Below are 7,270 nucleotides of genomic sequence, written 5' to 3'. Positions count from 1 at the left end.
ATATTTTATTTTACTTTTACCAAATTCTTGTTCACCAGAGCTTGCATTTATTTTATTTTATTTTATTTTATTTTATTTTAGATGGAGTTTCACTCTTGTTGCCCAGGTGGGAGTGCAATAGCTCAATCTCAGCTCACCACAACCTCTGCCTCCCGGGTTCAAGTGATTCTCCTGCCTCAGCCTCCCAAATAGCTGGGATTACAAGCGCCCACCGCCACACCCAGCTAATTTTTGTATTTTTAGTAGAGACAGGGTTTCACCACGTTGGCCAGGATGTTCTCAAACTCCTGACCTCGCTATCTGCCCGCCTTGGCCTCCCAAAGTGCTGGGATTACAGGTGTGAGCCACTGCACCCAGCCACATTTTATTTTTGATCAAGACATTTAAAAGTCTTTTTTTTTTTAATTGGCAGTCAAATAGATTTTATTAGCCTATATGTTATTTGGGTTTTGGAATTTATTGAAATTCTCTTTGTGGTCTAATGAAGGGCTACTATTTTTTTTAATGTACCACAAAAGTTTGGAAAGAAGACATATCGTATTTGTTGAGTTCCAAATATCATATGCATATTTTCAAGCTTATTAACTGACATGTACAAGTCTTCTAAACCCTCTTTTTATGTGGCATTGTCCTACTTACTCTGTCAGTTCCTGAGAAAGGTGTTTTGAAGTTGCTCATTATGGTTATGAATTTGCCAATTACATGTTGGATTTAGTTTCAAGACAATGAACTTAGAAAAGTAACAACAAAGCTGGACGCGCTGGCTCACGCCTGTAATCCCAACACTTTGGAAGGCTGAGGCGGCAGATCACTTGAGGTCAGGAGTTAGAGACCAGGCTGGACAACATGCTGAAACAATGTCTCCACTAAAAATATAAAAATTAGCCAAGTGTGATTGCAGGTGCCTGTGATCCCAGCTATTCTGGAGGCTGAGGCATCACTTGAATCCAGGAGGCGGAGGTTGCAGTGAGCTGAGATCATGCCACTGCACTCCAGCCTAGGCAACAGAGCGAGACTCCATCTCAAAACAAAATAGAAAAAAAAGAAAAGAAAAGAAAAGAGAAAAGAAAATAACAACAAAATGATCACAGTGGAAACAGAAGAAAAGCATTACTAAAGATAAAAAGCAGAAATTAATGAAATAGAAGGGAAAAATCCACTAGCCAGGGGCATAAATTTAGAAGGCAGGAGATGGTTTCTATGGTGCTATTCCAGGTTGTAAAGCTGGCCATGATGTCGTGGGGTCTGGAGTCCTCTTTAGGATATAGTGTGCTCCACTCTCAGATTACCAATTGAGGGAATTGATTATCCTAGAGACAGAAACTGGAGCCTGCGAGCTTCAAGACTGATGCTCCCCTTTACTCTGGAAGACCTGGGAAGTAGCATGATAATTCTTCCAGCACTAGTGTATTAGTGAATACACTGGAAGAGCCAGACACCCTCTCCCTCTTGGATGGGAGATTTTCACCCTTATAATAACAACCTAAGAGTCCTTAAAATTTGTGGCCTTCTGGGATGTCTTTTTCCTTTAATAACCATATTAATGACTCTAGCATCCATTGCACATACTTGGCAACTCCAGACTAGACTGGATTTTCTGGGAAATAATATTTTTTGGTCTTTTCTCACAACAAATTCCTTACGTCTTGCTTCCTTCTCAGCATCTTATCTCTAGCACATGCTAGTCTCATCTGACCCTGCTTCCCCTCACACATTTGATAGTGTAGAAGGGGGCCTTTGTTTCCTCTATTCTTATAAGTTCTGTGACCTGTGACTTTCACTGACAAAAGACAGATTAACAGGAGAAAAGCATACAAATTTTATTTGATAATATTCTAAATTTTATGTGCACATGGAGGCCTTCGTAGAAAAGAAAGGAAGACTCAAATAAATGACTAAACCCAGGGGCTTATATATCATTTTAACAAAGAGCAATAAATTGTAGAAACACAAAGAGGCAATGGAAAAGAGATTTGAGCTAGGGGCAGTAAATTACAGGAAAGTGATTGGAAACATATGGGGGAAATTAATGGAAGTTTTTTAATGTTTTTTTAAGATGGAGTCTCTGTTACACAGGCTAGAGTGCAGTGGTGTAATCTGAGCTCCCTGCAACCTCTGCCTCCTGGGTTCAAGCGATTCTCCTGCCTCAGCTTCTCGAGTAGCTGGGCCTACACGTGTGTGCCACCACACCTGAATAATTTCTGTATTTTTGGTAGAGATAGGGTTTCACCATGTTGACCAGGGTGGTCCTGAACTCCTAGCCTCAAGTGATCAACCCATCTCAGCCCCTCAAAATGTTGGGATTACAGGTGTGAGCCACTGCACCCAGCCAGATGTATTATTTTTATAAGGTTTGTTTCTGTAGATTCATGTTGGTGTCAATTCCCCACCTCCATTGATAAGAATGTTCTCCTTTTCCTGGTGCAGGGAGGGTACTTTCTGGCAGGAAATTTATGCCCTCCTTTTAGGTAGAAAGAGGAGATTAGGGAATCCTTCCTGCGTCTGCTGTTTCTCTCATCCAAGTATTAACAGGCCTGACCCTGAAATCAGCTGTCTCTTAATTGTCTTCAGTTCAAAATAATCAATATGTCTAAGTAGCATGTTTTGGGATGGCATGTTCTGATCTTCTTCAACAGTACCTTTAAAAGTACTTTCCTTCTCCTTCTTCATTCCCCAAAGCCCATGTTACTCTGTGACACATACTTTTACTGAACGTGTGGCAATAACAGAGAGAAGTTCCAGCATAGAAAGAAAACAACTTAAAATTGAGTATTAAACATGGTGATGGTAAGGGTGTTAGAAAGCAGGCAGATGCACATTGCTGATGGGAGAGCAGTTCGGCAGTATTCATGAAAATGGTAATTGCACATCCCCATTCGATCCAGCAATTCCACTTCTAGGAAGTGGCATGATCTCGGCTCACTGCAACCTCCACCTGCTGGGTTCCAGTGATTCTCCTGCTGCGGCCTCTCAAGTAGTTGGGACTACAAGCACGCATGACCCATATCTGGCTAATTTTTGTATTTTTTAGTAGATATGGGATTTCACTATGTTAGTCAGGCTTGCCTCCAACTCCTGACCTCAAGTGATCTGCCTGCCTCAGTCTCCCGAAGTGCTGGGATTACAGGTGTAAGCCACGGCGCCCGGCCTGTACATCATATGATTTAAATGAATATTTTAAAATTATATATATGTGTATACAATTATATGTGTGCATATCCACACGTGTAATATATAAAATATCTATAATGTATATATGTGTATATATGCATATATACGTATACATTAAAGATATGTAAATGTGTATATGTATTATACACATCTGAATGCATAATACACATATAAATGCATATATTCTGATTTTCTTCAATAGTTCTTTTAAAAGAACTGTTTGCATATACATTTGTATATGTATATACGTATATATGTATATATACATGTGAGCATGATGCCTCACACTCTAGGGCTCTGCCTGAAGCTTTTTCTATTTTCCCTTCTCACCTCTTCTACCCCCTCTTTCTTCCTTGTCTTCAGGGAAAAATTTATAAGTCCTATTATGTTATCTGGGGCAGCATTTGAAATCTCTATTAATCACTTCCCTCTAGATGAAACTGACCTAATCTGTTATCTGCAAACATCATTAAAGAATCTTCCTAAACAAATGTCTCCCATCCCTGATTTTTACCTTTAGCAATTCAAAGAATTTGCAGATTATTATAATTTAAAGTTTTCTCTTACAAATTCAGGTCAAACTATTAGGTCAGCCTCCCTGAACAATCTCCGATAGAACAAGGGAGAGATGCTCTCTCCTTGTCCAGAATAAAAGCTAGTTTCCTTTCCTCTTTCCTGGTACAGAGTTAACACTGAAAAGAACATTCTTATACATCAATCTTGGCAAACATGTCAGGTTTTTTGTCTGAGGATAAATTCCTATGTGATAGGGTGGTGTCAACAGTTTAACATTTCCTCTGTGGCTTTATTTATTTATTTATTATAATTTTTTTTTGAGACGGGGTCTTGCTCTGTCGCCAGGCTGGAGTGTAGTGGTGCAATCTCGGCTCACTGCAACCTCCACCTCCGGGTTCCAGCGATTCTCCTGCCTCAGGCTCCTGAGTAGCTGGGATTACAGATGCCCGCCACCATGCCAGGCTAATTTTTGTATTTTTAGTAGAGACAGGGTTTCACCAAGTTGGCTAGGATGGTCTCGATCTCTTGACCACCCACCTCGGCCTCCCAAAGTGCTGGGATTACAGGCGTGAGCCACTGTACCCGGCCCCCTCTGTGGCTTTAAAAACATTATTATTTGTCAGGCACAGTGGCTTGCACCTCTAATCCCAGCACTTTGAGAGGCTGAGGTGGGCAGATCACTTGAGCTCAGGAGTTGAAGACCAGCCTGGGCAATAGAGTGAAAGCCCATTTCTACCAAAAATACAAAAAAAAAACCCGGGTGTGTTGGTGCAAGCCTATAGTTGAGTTACTCATGAGGCTGAGACAGGAGGGTGGTTTGAGCCCGGGAAACAGAGGTTGCAGTGAGCTGAGATTGTGCCACTGCACTCCAGCCTGGGCAACACAGCAAGACACTGTCTCAAAAAAAAAAATTATTATTAAGCTTAGAAAGGCATTTATCATTTGGAGAGCAGATATTTGCATATTTTCTACTTTCATTCTTTTAATTTTACATAAAATTATTTAATCCATCCAGAATTTATTTTGGTGAACATTGGGAAATTAGGACATAACTTTATTACCCCTCAGAATGCTTAGCCAATTATCTCAGCACTAAAATTCTCCCTTTCCTCGGGAACTTGTGATGCTTTCCTCATTATAGACTGACTTTTTGATATATGCATTAAGGTCTGTTTCTAGCTTATTAATTTTGCTCCATGGGGCTCTATTTTTGCACTAGTTGGAGATGGTTCTTAATAATTTTGTTTTAAATTTTTATAACAAGGAAAAAAATTATCTGCAAAGAATGAGGGAACAGAGATGATAATGAAGACATAAAAGGGGGAAATGGTTAAGACAAGACAGTGTAGTGTGTGTAATGAGGAGTCATTTAGAGTTGAATAACTAAGGCTCTGAGCTGCTCTAATGGCTTGGCTATGGGTGGAGAAAATCAGGTTATGATTAGAGAAAAAGTCTTCCATCAGTACTCTGTGGAACCCGCATCAATTTAAAAGCAGAATCTGGCTGGGCACAGTGGCTCACGCCTGTAATCCCAGAACTTTGGGAGGCCGAGGTGGGCTGATCACCTGAGGTCAGCAATTCAAGGCCAGCCTTGTCAGCATGGTGAAACCCAGGCTCTACAAAAAAATACAAAAATTAGCCGGACGTGGTGGCACATGCCTGTAATCCCAGCTACTCGGGAGGCTGAGGCAGGAGAATCACTTGAACCTGAGGCAGAGGACGCAATGAACTGAGATCGTGCCACTGCACTCTGGCCTGAGCGACAGAGCAAGACTCTGTCTCAAAAAAATTAAAAGTAGAATCTAAGGATTCCTATGTATTCTCCATTCCTTTATTCAACAAATATATATTGAGGATCTACTATGTGTTGGACACTATATTATCCTGAATCTAAATCAGTGATCAAAAAGATAGGATCGGGTGGTTTGAAAACCATGGTTTGGGTACCAGCAGAGTCTGCAATGGAAGAGTTGACACCTCCACTATTGTCAGTAGAGCTCTGCAACTTGATGGAAGGTTTTGATCCCTCGGTTCCCCTGAGGACACCTCAGGAATGCCTGAGGCGGGTCCAGATTGAAGCAGCGCAATGTCCAGATGTTGTGGTAGCACAAATTGACCCAAAGGAGTTGAAAAGGAAGGCCGGGAGCAGTGGCTCATGCCTGTAATCCCAGCACTTTGGGAGGCCAAGGCAGGCAGATCACGAGGTCAGTAGTTCAAGACCAGCCTGGCCAGCATGGTGAAACCCTGTCTCTACCAAAAAGACAAAAAATTAGCCTGGCATGGTAGTGCACACCTATAATCCCAGATTCTCGGGAAGCTGAGGCAGGAGAATTGCTTGAACCCGGGAGGTGGAGATTGCAGTGAGCTGAGATTGCACCATTGCACTCCAGCCTGGGCAACAGGAGCAAAACTCCATCTCAAAAACAGAAAAAAAGTTGAAAAGGAAGCAAAGTGTGAATCTTTTTCTTTCAGGATGCCAACTGGCCCCTGAAGGTTATTCCCCCACACTTCAGTGGCAACAGCAACAAGTGGCACTGTTTCCAACTGTTGGACAGAATGTGAACAAACACAGAAGTCACTGGAAATCACAACAGTTGGATAGTAATGTGACGATGCCAAAACCTGAAGATGAATAAGGCTGGAAGAAATCTTCTCTGGGTGAAAAGTTATGTGCTGACGGGGCTGTTGGACAAGCCACAGTCGAAAGTCCCGGAGTAGATTCTGCACAAGGAAGATGGCTTTATGCTTTATGGACTTGTCTGGAAAAGCCTTTATTACCTCAGGCTCATTCACTGATTTGGCAGCTTGCAAGGTGCTGTGAAGTGAGGCTCTTAGTGGAGAGCAAAGATGATGAGAAGGTTCCTACTTTGAATTTATTAGTCTGCTTGGTTAGCAGGTATCTTGACCAATGTGATTAAGCTGATGAGCCATCTTGATGTAGCTGATCTCTCAGTGATAGAAGATATCTCTCACAAAGGCAGCTTAACTCTGAGGAAATGCAATGCCAATTCAACTACAGATTGCAACACATCTTCAACACTATGTGAGGAGTTCACATCTTACCCTGTGCCATTCAGGTTGATACTCAGAATATAGGTTGTATTGATTTGAATGTCTGAAATATCAATGAAAATCAACCCCAGTTTTGATGAACAGTTTGAACCGTTTTCTGTAATCAAGCAGCTTGCATAGAAATTGTATGATGAAATTTTACACAGGTTCTTGGTACTGTTTTGTTGTTTATCTACATATATACATATACAATTTTATTGAAAATATGTTTTGGTTACTAAAATTTTGTTTGGCTCCTAACAAAAGACAATGGATGGCCTTAGCATCAGAATTAAAATAATCTAGAGTACATGATAAATGCATTCACAGCAATAAAATTAATCTGCCTTTAAAAAAGAAAAAGATAGGGCCGGGCGCGGTGGCTCAAGCCTGTAATCCCAGCACTTTGGGAGGCCGAGGCGGGCGGATCACAAGGTCAGGAGATCGAGACCATCCTGGCTAACACGGTGAAACCCCGTTTCTACTAAAAGTACAAAACACTAGCCGGGCGAGGTGGCGGGCGCCTGTAGTC

General features: G+C 41.5%; 1 pseudogene; it reads left to right on the top strand.

The window, feature by feature from the left end:
- Positions 1 to 2,778: 2,778 nt before the first annotated feature.
- On the top strand, positions 2,779 to 6,605 carry LOC108532361 (gem-associated protein 2 pseudogene; annotated as a pseudogene).
- The last annotated feature ends 665 nt before the right edge of the window (positions 6,606 to 7,270 follow it).

Source organism: Rhinopithecus bieti, unplaced genomic scaffold, assembly GCF_001698545.2.
Source record: "Rhinopithecus bieti isolate Rb0 unplaced genomic scaffold, ASM169854v2 scaffold_9581, whole genome shotgun sequence".
NCBI classification, from domain to species: domain Eukaryota; kingdom Metazoa; phylum Chordata; class Mammalia; order Primates; family Cercopithecidae; genus Rhinopithecus; species Rhinopithecus bieti.
Note: the sequence above shows the minus strand (reverse complement) of the source record. Positions and strands in the feature narration are given on the sequence as shown.